This window comes from Protopterus annectens, chromosome 6.part0, assembly GCF_019279795.1.
Source record: "Protopterus annectens isolate FY-2018-M chromosome 6.part0, PAN1.0, whole genome shotgun sequence".
Classification (NCBI taxonomy): Eukaryota; Metazoa; Chordata; order Ceratodontiformes; family Protopteridae; genus Protopterus; species Protopterus annectens.
In genome coordinates, this window is record NC_056737.1 from 851,163,150 (window position 1) to 851,188,025 (window position 24,876).

At 33.4% G+C, this 24,876-nt stretch overlaps 1 protein-coding gene across 3 annotated transcripts in view; it reads right to left on the reverse strand.

Moving 5' to 3' along the window:
• Nucleotides 1–24,876, reverse strand: part of LBHD2 (LBH domain containing 2) — a 939,756-nt gene that overhangs the window by 624,580 nt on the left and 290,300 nt on the right. Inside the window, exon 2 of one of the 3 annotated variants that reach the window (XM_044074526.1) lies at nucleotides 23,964–24,079. The exons of the other annotated variants lie outside the window; for them this stretch is intronic. The gene's annotated coding sequence lies outside the window, so the exon portion shown is untranslated. The remainder of the gene's footprint in view (nucleotides 1–23,963; nucleotides 24,080–24,876) is intronic. 3 annotated transcript variants of the gene reach the window in all.

The following is a 24,876-nucleotide window of genomic DNA, read 5'->3' on the forward strand; positions in this document are numbered from 1 at the left end:
GATATTTGTGCTACTGCAGTGGAGAATTTAAGGAGAATCTAAGATGTGGCAAAGTGTAAGAAGATGAATGATGAAAAATGAAATAAAATCATGCCAAGTATCAGATCCTGGGAACACAACTAGTTTATGGATGCAAGCTGAAAAATCAACTTTAAGTCATATTTTCTTTTCTATTTTATGTTGCTGAGTGTTTAGGTTTTTGTGCAGGAAGAAACTTTTGAGGCAATAGCAAATGGATCTCTTAACCATGACTTAGTGAAAAAACTGCTCATAAAGTATGCAGTACCTAATGAGCCAGTGAACTAAGAACTTTTGCTTTATGGGCAGGGGAAGGCAAGCATCATGGAAGAAGGAGGGAAGACACATGGGTATGTATGAAATAGTGGTCATAGAATTTCCGATGTTTAATTTTGCTTCGGTAGTGTAAGTCATCAATCTTGTGAACAGATAAGTATACATTATTTGAAATTTGTCCAATGGGGAAGATGAGTGTGGAGATTCAAATGTGTAAATGTTTATAGTATAGGTAATGTTTATATGTAAATTCTTCTGTGCATTAAGCTGCACATGACGACTGAAGGACACTGAGGAATACTTTGAAGAAGGAGTGAATCCTTACTTTAGGAGAGCAGTTTCTTTTGATTTTTGTTTTCTATATGGATGGGGTAGCTTTTAGGTTTGTGTACAACAGAAGTATATACAGTATATCCTTTATCTTGTTAAAGAAGGAAGGGACTGACAAAAGTATGATGGCAAACCCTTCCAAATGAAATGTGGTAATGAAATATCCTGTAAAGAGGACAAAAGAATTAGTTGGAGTGGAGGGATGCACCATAAATGAAAGATGATTCTACATGCATACTGCAATAGCAAAGCAATGGTGAAGGCTGTCAAGGATAATGAGGTAGTTGTATAGGAGAGGGGAAGATGAAGTGGGGTAAGAAAAACTATGAGGTTGAGGTGGTAGCTGTAGAAGAAAGTGTATGGAGAGGGGAGTACATATGGGGTGGAAAGACTGGGTGAGAAAGCTGTGGCTGGAGGGAGTGTTCCATGGAGTAACTATTGTGGGAGATATTATTGATGGCAGCTAACACAGCACTCTACTGAAAAGAGTATACTTATAAAATAAAATGAAACCAGAACAGTCAACTGAAATTCAAGTCCACACAATCCGTTCCAGAAACCAGCAACTGGAGCACCAGCACACTGTGTACGCTGTACACCAAACCACGAAGACTTTCCTTAAAAACCGACAAAAGTTTATTATAACATAAATCTGTTGAGCGCTTTCATCTTTTACAAAGACTTCCTCAGAACAATTAATTCAAGTATTCAACTGCTTTATATTTGCTTAATTAGTCACATGTACTATTTGTCTTTGGTCTGAATTAAAAGTGCCAGTGCTATCAATCCATATTCCTTCCATTACAACTAACTAAATGTTACATAATCATTTTACAATCCATTCTTAATATACATCACAATAATTTTTAAAATAATATTTTAAAATAATATTTCAAATATTTCAAAGTATTTCATCATATCTTGTTGATTTCTAACTGTGGTTATATGCATTGTCATATGTATATTAAGAATGGATTGTAAAATGATCTCATAAATATTTTTCAAAACCTGAAGAGACATTATTTAATTATTGATCCTTTATAGACCAGGTTAGCCCCATTAGGTTAGTAGTCTCTTTTCAGAAGAGGTCTCATGTGATATGTATGCTACTAGTGGAAATTTGAACAGGGCATCAGAGGGCTTCTACTCTTTGGAGCTGCTAGATGGTACCAGAGGTCATAAGGGAAGTAGCAGCATGGAGGAGAAGAAAAAAGCTGTGAAGAGTTTGGAGGTGGAAAATTTAAATTTGGAGAAAAAATTGCTTGATATGGAGTTTCAGAATGTAAACGAAGATTGTCGTATTGTAGATTTTACAAATGAGCAGCATTTAGCTGTCACCATGGAGAAAGAAGTAAGCGAGTCTGTTGAAATAGTGTAGATAACAGAACTGGTATCAGGAGGGCTTGCAGATTATGTTCTGCTAAAAATAATTGAGCAGGATAATACAGGTGGCAGTTCTGCTGTTTTGTGAGGGTGAGGTGGCAGATAATTTATTTGGAAGTGCTGAGGATGGTAATGTGAAAAAGGAGCTAGGTGATGTGGCAGCAGAGAATGCAGCAATAAAAACTTGTGCAACAGTGACAGAAGGCAAAAGAGGAAAGCAGCAACAAACTGAGAAGTTTTGTAGCAGCAGATAACGGAGTAATTAAAATATATGCAATAGAGACAGCAGGCAAAAAAGGAGTAGCAACAAACTGTATGTAAAACAGTTTCAACAAAAAAAAAAGAAGACCATTTGTGAGAATAAAAAAAATGGCACTAATAGATATTATGTATTGGACAATTTGGTGATTGTTTGGTTTTAAAGGTCAAAAAAATTGGTCTTTTATACATATTTTGGCAGAGACTTTTTGTGACTAAACATTTTTAAACTGACTGACTGATGATGACATTTCTGGAACTGTGTGTTAAAAAGAAAAAAACATTTATCTGTGGAACAATTATTTGTATTCTGGTCATAACAAATATTAAAAAAAATTAGTTTGAAGTTTAGAAGTACTGAACTGGAAGAAGGCAATGTTAAAAAATGCATATAGGGTTTGTGTGAATCTGGTGATAATATTCTGAAAGTTAGAGATTACAGAAACTTATGGAATGAAGGGCGAGAATGGAATCTCTTTTGAAATGTGAAAAAAAAACATGGTGAAATACTTGCCAGGTGTTATATTTGTCACTGGACTCACAGAAGCATTAAGATATGCTGGCCTGCCTAAATCATGTTTTTACGTGACTTTTCTAATTTATTTAATGATTGTGATAAGGTACCATGTAACCAGTGTGAGGATAAAAGACATACAAAAAGATGTGTGCCTTAATGCAGGTTGTATAAAAAAGGACAGTTTTGGATAGATTGTGAAGAGCAAACAGTAAATAATGAAAAAGATCAGAAAGGGCAGGAAACATATATGAAGAAGAACAACAAGAGGCTGGGTTAGAGGGTGAACTAGCTGAAGAAGAAACTGTAGAGGAAAAAAGTATGGATGAGAACAATGAAGAGAGAGAGAGAGTGCATGCAGGAATATAGATGAAGGGATTAATAATAATATTTTTTGAAATTCTAGCCAGTGAGAAGTCTGATTCTGAGGATCAAGGATTATTTGCACATAAACCAAGGAAAATATTCCACTGGGGAATGTGTAAAAATAAAAAAAAATTTAATTTAAAAGTATTTCTCCTAAACTTAAAATAAGGAAAAGCAACAATTTTAGAGTACTTTCGTTAAATGTGAACAGTATTATTAACGCTATAAGAAAGACAAGGATACTGGAATACTGTGTTAAATGTAATGTGAATGTCATTCAGTGACATGATATAAGATCCCTGACAAATAAAGGACCGCAAACAGAAAAAATTGTGGGTGGAAATATAATATGGAACTTAGGAACCAAAAACCAACACAGCATTGGAATTACACTAGTAAAATGCTCAACCAGGTGTTAAAACAAACCTTTACATCCAGTTTATTGACGTTTAAGCACTTTTGCTCCCTGTTTGGTAGAACTTCATCAGAAATATGGCCGCCATCTTGTTTTAAGGTTTAAATAGCCTTAAAGGCACCAAAACTCTGCGTATTTAAAGGTATACACCATAAAAACTTTCAGAATTGTCAAAGGTAGTAAAAAGTATTATAATACAACCCTGATGTTAAAACAATTATCAAAACATTTATTAACTTTGTGAGCAATCTTAAAACTATAAAAAGCACTTTAGAAAATGGATTAAAAATCAAATAAGCACATCAGATGAAACAGTTATATTCTAGCAGCTCTGTTTCTTAGCATAGATTTAACAGAAATGACAATGCTGATGCCTGGTGGATTACAGAAATTGAGCAACAATTGCCAAAACATTTCCCTTTGTATAAGGATAAGCTCCCAGATTACCCCCAATTGAAATCATGACATGATAGTGAATATTTATACAAGGCATTCACTGCAAGCCCTTTGCTAATTGCATAGTTGTGTTGTGTTGCTAAATTATATTCTGCGTAGGACCTACTATCTTGCCAATGTAGAATGCCAGACAAGAGGAACAGAAAGCAATGTATACTATCCCCTTAATAGTACAGTTATAGTACCCCTTCACTGACAGCAGCATGGGGTAGCCAGCCACTGAAAAGTATGTCCCTTTGAGAATATATCTACATTGCTTGCACATCCCAAAACAATTTATGCCCCTATTCTTATATGAAGCATTTCACATGTCATGATTTTTTTCTGAAATTGCCTTTAAATTGATGCTATTCTTGTACACAAATTTTGGCTGCTGACCCAAGTGGTTAAGCAGGACAAAAGCACTGTCTTCCAGTGATATTCAATAGCTTTTTAGGGAGGAAATATCAGTGTTATACTGAATAACAAAGACCTGACTTAAATTTTCTTACCAATCTAAATTCCATTTCTTAAGATCCCCTAACATTGAGGGGTATCCACAGTCCATAAATAAAATAAGTTTGTCAATTTCTTGTTCAAATACCAAGTCATCTGAAATTAAATTCTTGCAACTCAGTGAGATTCCCCTTCCTCAGAATAAATATACCATCCAAGTACCTCATGTAAACTTTGACCTTGGATAAAAGAGGAGAAACAAATATTTTTGTGGTTTCCCAATACCATAACACCATTTATGGATTTTTTGAATGGCTCTTCTGATTTCTTGTACTTTTCATATCAGGCCAGTAACATTACCCTATTCAAAAATGTATCTGAAGAGAGGTATGAGTCAAAGTTATTTGGAAAAGAAACCTTTTTAAATGCCTCCTTACACTACACCAGTCAACACCTTCAGTAGCAGAAAAGAAATATAGTCAAAGGACAATTTATTAGACTCAGTAAGTTAATTTCAGATGACTTGGTTTTCGAACAAGAAATTGACAAACTTTCCCGGTAAACAAATGTTAAATAAATAAATAAATAAGGAATGAAGAAATCCATGTTAAGGTCACCTGGCAAAAGGCTCTTCAAAGATGAGCAAGTCATCTAAACAAAGGAAAAATGTGAATGTTTTGTCTACAATGTACTATCCCTGGAGTAAGACATGTTGCAAATACTCTAGAAACTATACCTAACTAATTTCTGAGTTTTACTCGAAGGTGAGTGATATTCCTTGTTAATGGGATGTGTGCTAATGCAGCATACATCTATAGTATATTGCATGCTATCAGTAGATATTTTGAGTAAATCATTTTGATATTTCAAGATTGTGTATTCAGTGTCTGACTTTCAGAATACCAGTACTCAGTAAATTGTCAGCCACCCAGTTGTCACAAGATTTTACTGCTTTTACAATAACTGCATTTTTGTTAGTTTTGTTAGCATTTAGTTAGATGAACACACTCAATAAATTACAGTTCCTGTTTGGACATTGTGTGCATTTTATTTTATTAAACATGTTGTTATACTACTATGGAATGAATTCCACTAGTATAAACTGTCATTAGAGTAACCATGCCAACAAGGGGTGTCAAGATTTAATGAAGCAGAAGGTTTATGCAATTAAATAACTTAAAACTGCCTTAGCAGAACCTGTCTCCCCAGATCTCCTATTAAGATTTTTTCTCGGTTGATAGTTATGTTGCTACAAAAATGAAATACCTAAATGCTGAAATAAATCCACATACATGAAAGAACGTTGCAGGAATACATGACAAAACAGGTAAATGGAAAAGGTGTTTATAGGAGGGAGTTCTACAATGTTAACAGACAGAGAAGCTGACTAAATTCCTAGAGAAGAATAAAGGAATGATGAAGCAAGGAGCTAGTCTAGGGAGAAAATGTGCATGTAAGGTCCTGCTTGACTGGGGAGGTGTGCACTATTAAGTGTTTGTAAAAGGTGTCAAGAACTTTTAAGTGCAAGTACTTAAAGGATTATATGACTAAACATCTTATGGATCCTGTGATTGCTTACCTAGTTTTGTTCTTATGTTCCCAAACCCAGATGGGAAACTTACTAGACAGAATGTAGATATGGCCTCAAGGACCTTCAGTGAGATAAGGTACTGGGACCACATGAGTTAACCAGCTGACTGAAAAACAGTTGGCAGTCATGCTGCTTCACAAACCACTGGCTCTATGTTACAGCCTTTCCCTAGAAAAGAAAGTCAGAATGGGACTGGTGAGGCATGATGGTGGTCCCATGGCTAAAGGCAAGGTTAAGAAGCAGCAGGTTAATTACTGACTTATAATTTCTACTTCTACCCAACTTAAGGTTCAGGGGACATTCTGTAGTCTAGACTGATTGAACTAATCTATGAAAATGCTGTTATAAATTGGCTATAATACAATTTCAGAAAGTAAATATGTTGCCAGTTCAGCTTAATCCAGTTCAATAGGTGGGTTATCACTGAAGACCCAAAAGGAATCTTAGGGATACTGAGCATAAAAACTAGGGGTGGCACAATAGCATGATGGGTAGTCTTTCTGTCTCACTGAGGTTCCCAGCTCAATTCACAACTGGGGTACCTTCTCTGCAGTGTCTGCATGCCCCTCTAGTACTCAAGGTTTTCTAGTACATACTGGTTGACTGTCAGTCTTCTAGATTTCCCACAGGTATCTGAGCAATGTGTTAGGGAGCATGTATGTGCATTGTTACAAGCCAGCACCCTGCCCAAAATCAGTTTCAAAACTTTGTGCCCATTGTTTACATGGATAGGGTCTGGCATCAACATGACACTGAAGGGCAAAACAGCTTACTGGAAAATGGATGGATGGATGGAAGGAAGGCCTTTAATGCATCATGGGAGAGTATAAGTAAAAGTAAGGTGGGTCCTGCAGTGATGTGGGTGATATGGGTGGCATTGTTATTTTTTGTTTTGTATTCGCTAACCCTGAATTTGTGATTTGTGTATGAAAATTTCTGAAATATATCATTTTGTGCTTTTCTTCCTAACCTGAGTTACAGCAACCTCAAAGGTAGTATGTTTGGAAAAAAAGCAACAAATGTTTGTTCCACCCCCTCAGACAAAAAAGGCAGGAAATGATTCTTCCACAATTCCTGCTGCACCTTCTCATTATCCAGGTACACCTCATCTTGTCATTATCCCAGTGTACCTCATCTTGTCATTATCCTGGTGCCCCTCATCTTCTCATTATCCTGATGCCCCCACATTTTGTCATTATCCTGGTGCACCTCATCTTGACAGTATCCTGGTATCCTAGTGCACCTAAACTTGTCATTATCCTGGTGCACCTCATCTTGACAGTATCCTGGTATCCTAGTGCACCTAAACTTGTCATTATCCTGGTGCACCTCATCTTGTCAGTACCCTGGTATCCTAGTGCACCTCAGCTTGTCATTATCCTGGTGCACCTCATCTTGTCAGTATTCTGGTATCCTAGTGCACCTCAGCTTATCATTATCCTGGTGCACCTAATCTTGTCAGTATCCAGATATCCTAGTCCACCTCAGCTTGTCATGGTGCACCTCATCTTGACAGTATCCTGGTATCCTAGTGCACTTAAACTTGTCATTATCCTGGTGCACCTCATCTTGTCAGTATCCAGATATCCTAGTGCACCTCATCTTGTCATGGTGCACCTCATCTTTACAGAATCCTGGTATTCTAGTGCACCTCAGCTTGTCATTATCCTGGTGCACCTCATCTTGTCAGTATTCTGGTATCCTAGTGCACCTCAGCTTGTCATTATTCTGGTGCACCTCATCTTGTCAGTATCCAGATATCCTAGTGCACCTCATCTTGTATTGGTGCACCTCATCTTGACAGTATCCTGGTATCCTAATGCACCTAAACTTGTCATTATCCTGGTGCACCTCATCTTGACAGTATCCTGGTATCCTAGTGCACCTAAACTTGTCATTATCCTAGTGCACCTCATCTTGTCAGTATCCTGATATCCTAGTGCACCTCAGCTTGCAATGGTGCACCTCATCTTGACAGTATCCTGGTATCCTAATGCACCTAAACTTGTCATTATCCTGGTGCACCTCATCTTGACAGTATCCTGGTATCCTAGTGCACCTAAATGTGTCATTATCCTGGTGCACCTCATCTTGTCAGTATCCAGATATCCTAGTGCACCTCATCTTGTCATGGTGCACCTCATCTTGACAGTATCCTGGTATCCTAGTGCACCTCAGCTTGTCATTATCCTGGTGCACCTCATCTTGTCAGTATTCTGGTATCCTAGTGCACCTCATCTTGTCATTATCCTGGTGCACCTCATCTTGACAGTATCCTGGTATCGTAGCCCACCCCAGCTTGTCATGGTGCACCTCATCTTGACAGTATCCTGGTATCCTAATGCACCTACACTTGTCATTATCCTGGTGCACCTCATCTTGTTATTATCCTGGTACAACTCATCTTGTCAGTATGGTTGTTCTATTTTTTAAAATGTTTAAAACCTGGGGGGTGGGGGTGCAGGGATTAGCTTCCTATACTGAGTATTATTACACCTTTGTTTGTTAGACATTTTTGCATCTTTATTCCCAAATTTTGTATTCTGAGCTTCATGTTTGTGATAGGAAGCGAGAAAAAAAAACTGAAACAGCAGAGAGCATACAGGACATGTCAGTATATCTCTCAACTCCTTTGTTCAAGAATCAAGAGCCAAGGCAGAAATAAAGAGTGACAGATACCTGAAATCAGGGGCAATTTTTAAATATTATACTGATTCACTTAGAAAATTAATAGTAGTAATAGATTTTCCGTTAACATTCATTTTCTGAAGAATAAGATTTTTGAAACTTTAATGACTGTAATCCACAGTAATTTACCAGAAAATCAAAAATTGTATGAGAGGCAGGAGAAAAATATTAACAAAAATCACAGATGTTTTGAAAAATCAGGTTCATATGAGAGCTGCTCAGTAGACCTCTGCATTTTGGCAAATGTTATACTTCTATTCATTTAAAAATAACAGTGCAGTGCTGTTAAGAGTTATCATTCACACTTCTCTTATTCAGTCAACACTCCCTGCCCTCTATCCTGTGTGACAAGTAACATGAACAAATGATATGTCAGACTCTATACCCCTTTACCCTGTATGACAATGGACTTGAACTAAAGACAAGGACTTTTATACAGTGGGGTTATCTAATAAAAAGTTAATACAGAAAGAAGAGTTTTGACTTTGTCTTATAAATCACCAGAAGAGCACTAAAAACTGTTTTCTATATCCAGGTATAATTTGTTCTGTCTGTAAAGTATTGTTACAAATGTTCCATTGTTGACAGTCTAGATTTTCAGAGATTGTCTCTGCTACACAAATTTTAAAAGTGACTCATTCATTTTAATTAACAATATTCTAGTTTTTAATCAGTATGTAGAGTACTGCAACCGTTATAATTTTGTGATACATCTAGCCTACAAATATTGTTTAACTGTATTTAACTACCATTGAACCTATCATGGAAGTAGATACATGTAACAGCATCACCTGCTTAATGGGTGTACAGTAAAATGCAGAGCTAGATGTAACATTTCACACCAACTGCTGCAGTGGATCTGGTTTATTCTGTTGAGAAGAAACTATATTTCCCTTCATCATCATCTCCATCCCTGTACATATGCTGATATTATTAGGATTTCACATTCATATCTTACCATGAAAGCAAGCACTTATTTCATGTTGTGCAGAAAATGAAAACATAATGCTTGTTGCCTAGAACAGCATTGGCTGAGCTTTTCATTCATCTAGCACAGCCTGCCTCATATCAGTCCCAATGGGATGTAGCAAAGTCTCTACCAGAATTCATCCTGACTTTCCATCACAAAAACAGCAACTCTTCTACAGAATAAAGTAGGAAAGTAAAGTAAAGGTCTTCTTAAAAAAGAACTGATACACAACTGAACTGCTTCTATGTCAGAAATATAGGAAAATGTGTCTTTAACCTAATACTCGTAAAATGAAAAAAAATAGTGTGATTCAGGAATCTAATGATTACTGGAGTTGAGTTTATACTGAAATGAAGTAACATAAAAAAATTGAAACAACTGGGAGCAAACACCTTAGTAAAAGAAAAATAAAAAAAGAAAAAGTGTGTAAATGCCTCTGGCTAACCTATAGTGCATTCTGGAACTGGTAGTTGTTTTGTCAAAACACATTAGGTTAAAATCTCTCTAAAATATTACTACCCATGTCAAATAAAATCAAAGCCAACCTCTTTCTGCCGCACACAGTGTGCAGATATCTCCAGAAACACAGTGTTTGACATTACTTGGAGCTAGACCTATAGGAAGGGAAGTAATTTGGCAACGCACAAGTTCTTGGAAAGGAACAAAAAAAGATGATTAGTCACATTTATATTGCAATGGTGCTTCTACTGTATAAGGCATACATTAAAAGAATACCCTATATTGTAGCTTAATTCTTCATCTCTTTGACTGCACAGCACATTTTAATTTAATTTTAATCAATTTGTACAGAATGGATATATGTTTCATAATCGTGATCTGCTAGAGATCAGCCTTTGAACAGAAGTGAAAGGAACATTTTTTAATGGACATATTTACAGGATTCAGAGATGAAATTCACAGAGCATTGATTGCCTGAAGCATAAGATGTCAAGGAACACAAGGTCGACAGCTGTTTTCCATATGAAATCACTGCTGACACAATTTCTAAGTGTGCATCAGCAGTGATTCCATTCTTTTGATGGATTTCTCCCTTCTTCATGTACTTGCAATAATGGAGTTGGTCTATATAAGTTCAGAGAAGAGTATGACTGTCCTCTACAAAAAAACACAGTTTAATTTTTCAGCTTTGTGTATTTTGGGCATTACTTTTAGCCATTTTGGTTCCTCGTCATCTTGGCATTTGAGGTTCCATAGTCAAATCTTTTCATAGTCATACTGTCACCATAGCTCTCAAATTTTGCTTCATATTTTTGGTCTGTCCCACACCTCTCAACTGTCTGCAGTTTTGCAAAATGTCTTGATTTTTACCTGATATTTTTGGTTTCTTCCTCATAAACTTTGTGCTTTTTCTGACAAATTACTCACTGGATTGAAGTCATTAAATAATAACAGGCATTTGAGTTTCAGACATCATATCCTTCAGAAAATGCATACTAATGTAAAAGATGTCCATTTTCTAAATTTAAAATCTCTCCCTCATTTTTGGCTTTTGTTTAGAGTTCTTGCTATGACAGGTTGCAGGTATGGCCTATTTCACATAACAATTGTGGTTATCTGGCAAACCATTGACTGCAGTTATTAAATAAAAGGCATTTGTGTATCAGACTTCATAACCCTCAGAAAATGCATGTTAATGGAAAACCTGCTATTGTAGCAACTTTTGTAGTAAATAAGAGCAATACTTAAAATTTGGCACTGATTTTGGGCCTTAATTTCTCATTATTTTTTGTTTTTGCCCCTGATTCATGAGCTAAGAGGTTGAGAGGTATAAGTAACAGTCATATGATAATTCTACAGCCATTTCATTTCTAGCACACACAATATGCAGAAATTGTTGCTTCTGATTTTTTTTTTTGTGTGTTTTAATTACAAAAAATGTTTTGCTTGGTGATGAACTTCAGCAGAACTTTGTTTGCTTGATTGTTTTATTTGTCAGTGGGGTAGGTTAGCTGAACTGCTGACCCTTTTAGTCGTGACATGAGCTCTTTGAGCAAAAAGAATGCAATTTCTAGTATACTTAATACAAACGATAGTACACTTAAAATATCATAGTTGATGAGAAAGATAGAAATAAGCAGTACATTGGATAAAGCAATGTTACTAAAACCATGCAAGTCCAATAACTTTTCCTAAGAATTAAAGTATATAAATGAATACAATATGTACAATATTTACATCTAAGTGCAATTCAACAGAGAGATGGGCAAATAATAGAGTAACAGCCTGAAAAATTGCAAAGAAGCAGCAGCATCACAAAATAACCAAGAAAATCGAAAAGCTGCACAAGTGATATCAAAGAACTCCGGAAGGTTGTTGCAAAATCCAATTTAATGAATCATTAGTCACCAAATAAAATAGGATAAACATGTTGCAAGCACATTGTAAAGTAATAAGGTAAAGTTACATGTAAGCACTTTCATCCACACTATATTCAGTGGACTTCTTCTGAACCAAGTTTTTTGTAACTGAGCCAAATACACAGACCACCTCATATTTATAGTAGTCCAATGAATTCATTACACTAATAATTAAAAATTAACAAAACATCTTAAAGACATAGACAAGTGAAATATAAAACCTATGCATCAAGTAAAATAAACAACACTAAGATCCAATATTCAGTCTTAAAACATATTAAATTTGATTCTAACAATAAGAACATTCTTTACCTTTATAGATCAAACGCTTTAAGTTTTAAAACATTAACTATGGAGATATTTTCATTTAGACCTGGTGGATCTTGAGAGTTTAACTGCAATTACCACCATAGCTCTCTAGCTTCCAGGATAGACTCCCACAGGCCACCTCTGGGCTTAGGTATAATCTTTTAAAAAAACAGCAAAACAAAACTGCACATTGTGTTGTATGCTTGTAAAGTGTGTTGTTCAAATTCACCTTTCACAAATTGTAAACTTGTTCATTGCTTGTTTAATGGTCTTCCAGTATTTGCCACATAAAATGCACTAAACGGCTCACAGCACACAATGTAAATAACCCATTTAGACAATCAGTTACAACCATCAGCTAATCAGATTGTAGGCTTAAGCTGATGTCCAGATAGTACAGTGGCCTCTAAGATATGTGGGCACTGATTACAGTGGTCATATTTCCTCATTCCTTTAAGAGCTTGGCTACAAAGAGGGTGATGGTTCTCAAATATATTTTTTAAATTTACGCCTTTTTTGTAAATTATGTTAGGACCATCCCCTAACAATTGGACTACATATTTATCAGTCCTAAAAACTGTTCAATATTTTGACATAATCTTCCTAATGTCATAACTCAGCGAATGGTACCTAATTACACTTTTCATGAAATCAAGACTACTTAATGTGGGGCGTGGCCAAGGATGAACACAGGATAGCAGCAGATTTCTTCAGCTCCACCAATTTCATTACACTGATAGGAATTAATTACTTAAAAAATTAATTTTTGAAGTAATTTTCTTTCTAAATATGTTTGTTTTATATAGTTCTTGAACTATATCTAAAAAAGAAAGGAAATTTTAACAATATTCCTGTCAGAAATCACTTTGGAAATTTTCCTGTCAGTTTATCAGTCTGAAATGAGTTCCAGTAAGACAAATTCTCAAGACTCCAGCATCAAGAAAGAATTTCAGTCTCTGATAACTATAATTCAGCAACTTACTGCTAAGATGGATAAAATGGATACTAAAATTGATACCTTCATAGAAAAAACTACAAAACAAATAGACTTGTTACATATAGACCTGCAACAACAGAAGATCCAGATGACAGGCATAGAAGAAGCTGTGAATGACATGGAAAATAGAATCCAAGAAGAGGAAATCAACATTGAGTTTCTGCTGAAACAAAATACACATTTACAAACAAAGCTGGATGACTGGAGAATAGATCTAGGCACAATAACATTAGGATTTTTGGACTGCCAGAAAATATTGAAGGTAACAATATTACTTCTTTTTTAACAACATGGCTCCCTAAAACTTTAGACTTACCAGAAGCATTCTCTTTTGGTATCGAAAGAGCACATAGATCTATAGCTAATACTAACTCTAACAAAAACTATCCTAGATCAGTTATAGTTAGATTTCTATCATCTTCTGATAAAGAGATGGTTCTTAAATCTGCTTGGGCTAAAGCTCCTATTAAGATTAATGAGACAACTGTGCATTTTGACAATGACTATTCTTCCTTGGTAATAGCTAAAAGAAAAGTTTTTCTGCCACTAATAAGGGAGCTTAAAAAGCACAGTTTAAAACATACCTTCTGTTTCCTGCCAAGCTAAAAATCTTCCTTCCTGATGGTCCTAAAATTTTTGATGACTTAGACTCTGCTTTACTGTTTATCAAAAAAAATAAGATTTTGGATAAAATAGAGGAAATGGAATGGGCTAGTCCTTCATTAAAGAGACTGGCAACTGAAACTTTGTGGAAGACTTCAGAGAAGAAGAAGAGACTAAAAAACAAATGATTTGTTCTATGTTTTTTTTCTTTTTTCTCTCATCATTTTACTTCATTATTAATCTTTTTAAATATAGTTCCTGCATTTCCAGAAAGCCACAAATATTCTGAAAAGATTTAATCAAAGTTATTCTCTGTGTGCAAAGAAATGTTTTGTTTCATAACCAGTCAAAATATCTGAGGAACTAATAACAAGCTATTATTCAATTTGTTTCTCTTTCTGAAAAGAGAAGTAAGGTCAGTAATTTGATACATTTTTTTTCTTTTTTTTCTCCTTTTCTTCTTTTCTTTGTTTAAACAATGACATTCTATTTAGATTATGTAGTGGGTAAAGGGTGGGGGAGGGCAGGGGAGAAGAGTAATGAAAATATGATAAATGGAATAATAACATATTTATTCCTTGTAAAAAGTTTATATGTTCTTCAAATGCTATTCCTAATTATACTTTCTTGATTATACTGCTTATGCTTGTTTGTAAATAATCTGTCATGCTTTAACTAATAATAATTAGAACTAAATAATAGTAAATAATGTTTTATTTTTAACTCTATTAATATAAACAGTAAGTAATATTCCATTGTATATACTTCTTATAGCTTTCTCTTACATTTTTTTTATTTCTGCTTTACACTCTTTTATTTTCTACTCTTTTTCTTTTCTTTATTCTTTCTCTTTATTTTTTTTTTCATATTAATATATAGAAATGCGTTTGATCATATAGACACAGTAAATAATAAGATTTGCATAAAAATTGAGTGGGGACAAAAATATTGAGTTTTATTACTTATTAATAACTTTGGGCTTAATTTCACTTACATAGAGGCTGTAATAACCTGTAAAATACATTGCAAAGGTTTTGTCATGTTTAGATGCATTTACACTGCTAAATGAATGTTTGTCACTAGTTTTTAACAAGTTTCCTGCCAAAATGTTAAGGGAGACAATCTGGGATGTGGGCTACCTCATGAACAGTGTCCTCGAGTTGTTTTAAAAGCTTCAACTCTCAGAATTCTCACAGAGAAGCTGAAAGCAGTCAATTTGACCTTTGACCCAGATATCACACTGACACATCGCAGATTCAGGAAGAACACTCTACCAGGAAGTAGAACTGATGCAAATGTGACTATGTGAAGGAAAATGAACTCTTTAACATTTAAATGTGAGTTATTTTATATAATTACTTAAATATCTATGTTATAATTCATAAAATATGTCAGTTATAATGATTTTAAATGATGCAGTTTCTTGTAGTAAGTAAATGTCTTATTTTAGAAGGCATAGAAAATGAAACATTTATTCAAGTGTTTTTGAAAATCTACTTGACTGCAGCATACTAATCTGTGTTAAAAACTTATGTTCCAAACATATACATTACTATAACTCATTTAATTCATCTGATTGACAAGCATAAATAACTTTATAACTCTATTCTGGAAGAAATTGTCATGTGATATATTTTAAAGCAGTAGTATAGACATACAAAATACAGATGGCTTTTTTTACAATAATGCAAGTGTTTCTGAGAATTTGCATAACTATGCAGTATGATTTATAACAATTTCTATAAATATAATATTTTATTCTATTGACAATAATGAGTATGAGTAAAATGCTCATATACAAGCAATTCAAGGTTTTTTTGGAAGCTGTTGACTGCATTTACATGACAGAAAATAGATGCATCTTAATATATGTAATGTCTGAACCATATTAGCCAAAGTTTTTGATTTAAATGAATGTTAGAACTTATTTTTACATACTTTGAATAAATTAATATGTAAATATGCCTTCCTTTTTTTTTTCTTTCTCTCTTTCTTTCACTCTCTCTCCCTCTTTCACGTCTTTTATTTCTCTCTCTCCTCTTGGTTCCTAATATCAAGATTATTTGAATGCTATTTGAATACAAGTGTATTATATTACATAGATGTATATAGTAGTATGAATAGTTTAAAAAAAAAAAAAAAAGTTTATTTTAGTTTATATGATGCTGTTTTATCAAATGTGTAGTCTTGTCTTGCTAGATAATTGAATTGAAAGCTGTTAATTTAAGTTAAATATAACCAGTATTAAATTGATAAGGTGGTAGCTGAGGTACTGCTGCTTAGGGTAGGGGTTAACTTGAGTGGTAAATACTACTCTAAGTTGGAGTTTTTAACTCCAGGCTGGATGCAAGGTTTAATCCTTACATTATTTTCACTTGTTCATTGTTATATGTATATAGTTTTGACATCCACAATATATTTTGTACACTCATTGTCACTACAAACAAAATTGAATCCTATACAAAATCCCATAAGAGATTCAATAAATACAGCTATATTTAAAGGTACACCTAAAGGAGGAGATGTAACATTACTTATGTTGTTATTTGTTATTTTGATCATAAGATTCTTAAGTTTTAAAAATGCCAAATGACATCTTTAAAAGGAATTTCTTTAAACATTAATGGATTGAATAATCTGTGTAAAAGGGCAAGCCTAATAAGATACATTAATTTACATAAGGCCAAATTAGTCTTCCTGCAAGAAACCCATCTCTTGAAAAAGATATTGATAAACTAGCCACAAACAAATATACAGTATTGGTTAGTTCAGAGCACACTCAGAAAAAGAGGAGTGGCTATTTTATGGAATAAAAGTATGCCCATTCCTAAAACCATTAAGTCTTATCAGGATGACAAAGGAATGTTTTGTATGGTTACAATACAAATTAATGGGAAGACTTACACTTTAATTAATGTATATTGGATACCTGGAATTGGTATTAATACAGTGAAACATCATCTTGATAAGATCATATCATTCTCTATAGGAGATATTATTTTAGCTGGTGACTTTAATTGTATACTACATGAAAGTGATACTACCACTATAGGAAAAAGAAGAATTACATCTAATGCAAAACATTTAAATGATTTTGCTAATTCTTATCATTTGAATGATATTAATAATCAGATAGATTCAAAATCATTACCATACACCTTTTTTCTAACAGATACAAAACTTATTCAAAAATAGATAGGGTCTTTATTTCTAACCAGATGGTAACAGATTTAATTAATTCCAAAATCATTTCATGTCCTATATCTGATCATAATTCAATTGTTTTGAATTCATGATAAAAATACTCATAATGTTCAGATCAAAAGGATACCAGCATACTTAACTCAACTAAAAGACTATAAAGAATATATACTTTCAGAAGTAAAACATTTTTAGACATAAATAATACTCCTGAAGTTTCCATTGTCTATGTTTGGGATGCCTTAAAATCATATCTATATGGACAAAGTATCAGATGGTATAATAATAAAAGGAAATCTTGGGATAAGGAATTGTTAGATATTCAAAGTAAATTAGACTCTTATAAACATAATAATAAAGAAAATATTATGGACAAGAAAGTTACTGAAGAAATAAACAAACTAAATGAGAAATACAAAGAAATTTTAACTCATAAAGTTAAAATAACTTTAGAGAAATACAAGTTTTTGTCTTATTCAATAAGCCCCAAATACTTACATAGACTTAAAAATAAAACAAAAAGGTTGAATAAACAAAACCATATCAAAGAAATTTTTCTCTAAGGAAAAAGAAGAATGTTTCTAGTATACCAGAAATACTAGATGAATTTAGAAATCACTTTCACAAAATTAACCATAATAACATTAACATGGAACCTAAAGATAAAATAAAGGAGTTTATAACCACAAACATGAATAAAAAGCTTAATAAACAACAGATTAAACTACTGGACAAAAGTATTTCATATACATAGGTTATTACACAAATAAATAAGCTTAAATCAAACAAAGCACCGGGTAATGATGGTATTATACCAGAGATATATAAAATCCTTTCTAAAAGTACATATTCATTAATACATAAGGTTTTATTTTGGCCCAAACTGAGTTAATAACCCCCTCATCTTGGCAATATACATTTATTTCGCCAATTTTAAAACCTAATAAAGATCCAACTAGATGTACTTCATATCGGCCCATCTCATTACTTAATGTTGATTATAAAATGTTTATGAGTATTTTTGCTGATAGATTGAAGACAATCATCCCGGCATTATAGATATAGATCAGACAGGCTTCATTGTAAATAGAAATACTTTTGATAATATAAGAAGAACTTTAACATTAATTGGTTTTGCAAATAGGAAAAAGAAAGATTTAACACTTATTAGTCTTGATATAAGTTCAGCATTTGATTCAGTAAGTTGGGACTATCTGTTTACCTTACTGAAGTGCACAAACTTCTCAGATGCATTTGTAAATCTAATTGAGCATTTATACAAAGGAACATTGGTCTTATATTAAGGTAGGAACATATGTTTCACAAAAAATACCCATTTTTAAAGGTACAAAACAAGGATGTCCACTTTCTCCACTATTATTCACTTTAGTAATGGAGCCTTGGGCTAATTTGATCAGAAACAGTACTGACATAGAGGGTTTTGAAATAGATGAAAATACAACATCCAAAATTCAACTTTTTGCAGATGATGTTCTAATTACATCAGCAGGATCTAATTCTTCTATGCAGTCTCCATTTGATAAAATGATGAATTTTAAAAGTATTTCTGGTTTAATATTCAATGAAGAAAAAACTAAAATACTACCTATATATACACGAAAAATATTCTCATTAGTGATTTTACTAAATATGTACCCAATTCAGGTCAGATAACTTATTTAGGTATGATACTATCTAAAGATATTAAATCTATTATATATAATAATTATAATACCTGTTTTCTTAATATACAAAATCTTTTTAATACCTGGAATAATATGTTTTTACTATGGAGGAGAGACTTACAATTATTAAAATGATAATATTCCCCAAGATTTTATACTTAATACAATCAATAATACTTCCACCTACAAAAATAATTATCAAGAAACTGAATACACTAATGTTAAATTTCCTATGGGCACCTAATAGACCTAGGATTGCATTAAAGAAACATACTAATAGCTGGTCTCAAGGGGTATTTCTTTTCCAGACTTTAATTTATATACTATCTCTTCTATTGTAAAAGTTATTACTTTATTAATAGATCAGTCATATGTTGCAAAATGGAAAGATTATTGGGAGCTAATTAGTATGCACTTCATGAAAATCTTCTTAACACATAAAAATATGATTGTAAATAACTCCATGTTATGGTTACTAAAGGAATTTTGTACTTCACCTATTACACCTAAACATATGGTTTGTTACCCATTAAATATTATTATTAGCTATCGTAACTTTATATTCATGCACCCTAAGTATAGGGAATGGAATTTTATTATATTCCCTATAATGTATACTCAGGGTATGCTTTTGTCATCTACTTCTGAAGGAACTCATTTAGCTATAGATAATGATCTAAAGTACTGGTATCAGTTGATATCTGATAATAAAGTTAAAAATCTAGATTTCTTAAAACAAGAATTTGATCTAAGAGAAACTTGCTGGTTAGAGGTTCAGACCTTTAGACAACATCTCATTAATAAAATAGATCTAATGTCTATAACAGTTAAAGAATCTATTCCAACACTGATTGATTACTTGATATTAAATTTACAACATAAAGTTTCTGATAAAGGTAAACTTTCATACATACATAAAATTATCCGACAAGAAACTTTTACAGTGTAGATACATACTGGAATTATTTCACTTCTATTAATGGGGACCCACCAAATCAACAAGATAAACAATATATATTGGAATCTGCCTATAGAACTACGTCTACCATTGTCTGGAGACTTTATACATGGAAATTTTTACATAGATCAAAAAATACACCTTAGATGATGAATAAAATAAATAATAAAGATAATCTATGTAAGAGATGTAATGTAGAAATTAATGCTGACTGGGCTCATATGTTTTATGACTGTATAAAATTGAAAGAATACTGGAAGTCAATTAATGAATTTTTGCAGGCTCTTTTACAGATAATTTCATTATTTCTAAATCTCTTATATTATTCAACACACCTGTACCTCAAAGTGTTAAAAGGTTAAGCTTCCTTGTTATGGTCTATTCTAGCAGTGGCTAGGAAAATAATAACCAGAAATTGGATTTCAGATACACCTCCTTCGTTCAATGAATTTAAAAATGTTATGAATATAGTGTGCCATATGGAAATAAACACAATTAGGTCAAGAACAACTAGAAAAACATCTTATTATATTGTATGGGATAATTTACAAAATTTGTTAAGAAAATCCTAATTTCAATAGCATGGTATTTTAGTTTAATTAATTGATCTGATTGTAGTGGATGTCTTTGTAAATACTTTAGTTGTTTTGTTGAATGTTATAATCATATCTATTTTTAATTACTTGTATAAAATTGTTATGATATTTCTCTTGTATGTTAAAACAATAAACCTGTTTTGAAAAAAAAAAGAATGTTGACAGTTGCTATGTGCTACTGTCAGAAGTTGAAAAGGAACTTTTAGAAAACAGCTGTTGGTTCATTTTCAAAATATGAAATGAAAATTAAAATCAGGATAGTTGTGACAGTTAGGCCAGTCAATAAAAGATCCTGCTGAAGACTGTTAACAGTCAATTGTCAGTAGTCAGTAGTCAGTTACAGCTGTCAATTACAGTAGTCAGTTAACAGCCATTGACAAATGTACTGTGCAGTGGATACCCAAAAGGACTCACCAAGAACTGTAAGCCTGCCTTTGCTCTTTTGTGGTAATTTAGTTTAGCTCAGGAACAGTGTTCTTTAGTCAGATAGGTAAATTATAACTAACAGATCAGTTAGAGTTTTTTTCTAAATGTTGGATTTCTATCCTTTATTATTTATTTCATTTTCCTGGTGACTGAGGTCTGTTTGTTTGCTGGAAATTACAGTTTTATATTTTTAATTATTTTGTTCATTATTAAATATTTTTATTAATTTAAAAAAAAAAAAAAAAAAGACTACTTAATGAGTTCATTGATGGTTCCACCTGTCCAAGAATCAAATTAAACCTCAAGGACCTAAGTGATAGAACCTCATCTCTGATTTTTCTACAAAGCTGCGCGGGTAGTATCCTTCCATTAACATAACAACAAGGCGCTCACTATCAACACACAAACAGAATATTCTGTTATCATCCTGGAGATTCTAAGAAATTGACCTTTTACCAATAACTATTTTTGGAATGCAGGGTGAGAACTAGGAAAGTGTAAATAGGAATTTGAAAATGTAGTTTTCCTATATATGTTAGACTTAAATCTCCCATGTTCCTCATAGATAGTTACATCAAGATAATTAGCAGCTGTTTCTGAGACATTATGGGTAAAGGTCGAAAATGTAGTGGTTGCATTAATGTAAGCAATAAATTCATCTAATTTTGTCGTATGACCATCATCCCATAAGATAAAGATGTCACCCAAGTAACGGGTGTATAGGGACTAACTGTTCCTAAAGAGAGAATGAAAGAGCATGTTTTGCTCCCAAGCCCACATAATGTTGGCATGAATGGGTGCATGCACTGCACCCACTGCTACACCTTGCACTTGCTTGTAATATTCGCCTTCACAAAATATAAAAAATTATTAAGTACGAATTCCATAAAATTCATAAGAATTCGGAAGTCATCTGGTGACGTAGCAGAACAACATAATAGGGATTCAGAAAACATCTCCAAGCCTATTGTTAATGGGATATACCCGAATAAGTTGATGACACCTATATAAACTAATAAAGCACCTTCAACTTTTAAATCTGGAGTTTGCCTTAAAAAATCCCCAAGAGTCACGCAGAATGTATTTGTGCTCACTTAAAAAGGTTTTAACATTCTGTCAATGTAGACTGACAAAAGATAGGTCTTGAAATATTTTGCTGCCACAATAGGCCTCAAGGGTAGGTTGGAAATATCTTTGTGCATTTTTGGAATGCCAAAAATAGTTGGCACCTTAGGCTGGCCTACATGCAAAAAATCAAAAGTGGAACAAGAAATGAAACCATTAAAAAGCATATCATCTAAATAAAGATAAATATTGAGATATACCAAATCAGTCTCTCTTTAGAACAGTGTTCCCTAGTGCCTGTTCTTTGTTACTGTTAAAAAATATAGATAAATGTAATTTTCTAGCAACAAGTTCAGTTCTAATAAGGTATCTGCCATGTTGAACTGAGAGGTTGGCACAAAGATAAAACATCTTTCAAATAAGTTAAAGTGCATGTCCATAACAGTAATCTGGGAGTAGTTGAAAATTTTAAAACTGTTTCTAGAAAATACAGGCAGCCTAGTATTGGTAAGCTGCAAATCAATAACTAATGTCTTATGGAGCATACTCATCCCCAACCTTTCATTGCATTGTAGTTCTTCTTTGATGATCAAAATCTTGGATTACTCATTAGCTGCTCCCCATGGGCGACTGACCTCTCCAAAAAAGGAGTGGGAACAGACTCTGCATGGACTGATCCACTAGGAGGTTCAAATGAAGTAATTAAAACAGGTGCTGCATTAGCCATAGTGCCTTGAACAGACTCATTATTAAAATCAAAAGGTCTCATAAAAGCCTCTCCCAAGTCCCTGGATTTGGGTGCTGGGTATGCAGTTTTGGCTTTGTAAGCATTGTCATCCCTTCCACATTTCTTAAATTTTTTAGCCTTAATAATAAGGTCTAGTTGGTCAACATAACTGAACACCTGAAAATACGAATCAGAACAGTATTCAAACAGTAAGTCAGCTCTTATGTTAGCATCCAAGCTGTTAATCTGCTGCAAAATCGTGGCCATTTTTTAGCATTTTCTCTAATAACAGTCTGCACCACATCAAGATCACATTTATTAAAAAGGTTAACCAACTCAAAATAAAGTGTCAAATCATGGAATACATCATTGGGAAACTTCCACAGATGCAGCCCTTGCGGCAAGTACCCTTTTGAAACACATAACTCAAGATAAAGGTCTTCAACTGCATTTTCCTGAAAATGAAAGGCAAAACTGAAAGACCATTAAACAAGTGCATCTATGAGCACGTTTACGATTTGCAAAAGATGAATTTGAATAACTTACTTTATAAGCACAGAACACAATGTGCAGTTTTTATGAGGTCTTGATTTGCTGTTTTAGAAAATATTTTATCTAACTCCAGAGGTTGTCTTTGGGAGAACATCCTGGAAGCTAGACAGCTATAGTGGCAATTGCACTTAAACTTTCAGGATCCACCTGGTCTAAATGAAAACATCTCCATAATTAGTCTTTTAAAACTTAAAGCTTTTGATCTATAAAGGTGAGGAAGGTTATTGCTGTTAGAACTGAATTTAATATGTTTTAAGACTGAATATTGAATTTCAGTGTTGTTTAGTTTTACTTGATGCATCAGTTTTATATTTCACTTGTCCATTTCTTTAAGATGTTTTGTTAATTGTTAATTATTAGTGCAATGAATTCATTTGACTACTTTAAATATGGGGAAGTTTGTGTATTTGGTTCAATTACAAAAAACAGTTCTGAAGAACTCTATGAATATAGTGTGGATGAAAGCACTTAATTGTAACTTCATGCTTGCAACATGTTTATCCTATTTTATTTGGTGACTACTGATTTATTAAATTGGATTTGACAACAGCCTTCCCAAATAATGGAGTAACTTACAGAGCATGTTGATCTCACTACATTGAGTTTTATCCAGTGTCATGAAAGCATGTGCAAATAGCTTCATTTTGTAGATGCTCTTTTAATGGCTTTTTAAATGCTTCCAATGTTTGTTAATTTCTTACTTCATTAGGTAGCTTATTTCATGCAGTCATTTGTATATAGTTAACAATGTAGGAAGTAAAGTTACCAGATCTCATTAAGAATATACAGACAGACCAGTGATATGCCAACCTTTGACCTCTTCAAGGGGCACAGTAGGTTATGGAGGTCCTGAAGCAAATCTCATCATGTATTTATTGATTTCTGTAAAACAGGAGGGACATTTTTATATTTTTATAATGAAAAAGGCAAGTTTTTTTAATTTACATAGCACTTAATTATTTACATCTTTTAAGCACTTTTTGAAAACAAAAAGTGCAGATCTTAAACATAAAATTTAAATAATTTTCATTTTTAAATAAATAGTAAAATATAAAAATATTTTAAATGAATGTATGAACCTATTTATATTAATTATATACACTAACTTCAGGATTGCACAAACACAGGTAAGGACATATCCCCCAACCTGGGAACTTGAACTTATTCAGTCTCAGACACCTACCAAACAGCTGCTTAGTCGACCATAAATGGTCAGCTAAACAGCTGCCAACCCATTACATATTCAGTCTTAAGGAGGGAACCCATACATATGACCATATGATTGAGCAAATCTACATTCACTGAAGAAAAGTAAGTTTCAACAAATGTTACTTACCTGAGATGATTCCACCGATACTTCTTCCTGACAAAAGCACGGACTGCCTAATTCTTTTCCCTGTGAAAGGAACCACTTGGCTACCATGGTAACGAACCAAAATGGACCAAACCTAATCACATCCCCCTACTTAAATATATCAACTCTGAGATTTCACTAAAGGGAAGAGAAGGCACAGGTCACCATGGTGGCCAAGTGGTTCCTTTCACAGGGAAAGGAATTTGGCAGTCTGTGCTTTCGTTAAGAAGAGGTTTCGGTGGAATCAGCTTGGGTAAGTAACATTTGTTGAAATGTACTTTCATTCAATTAATGTAGATCTGATTCAGCTTTTGAAAACCTGAAG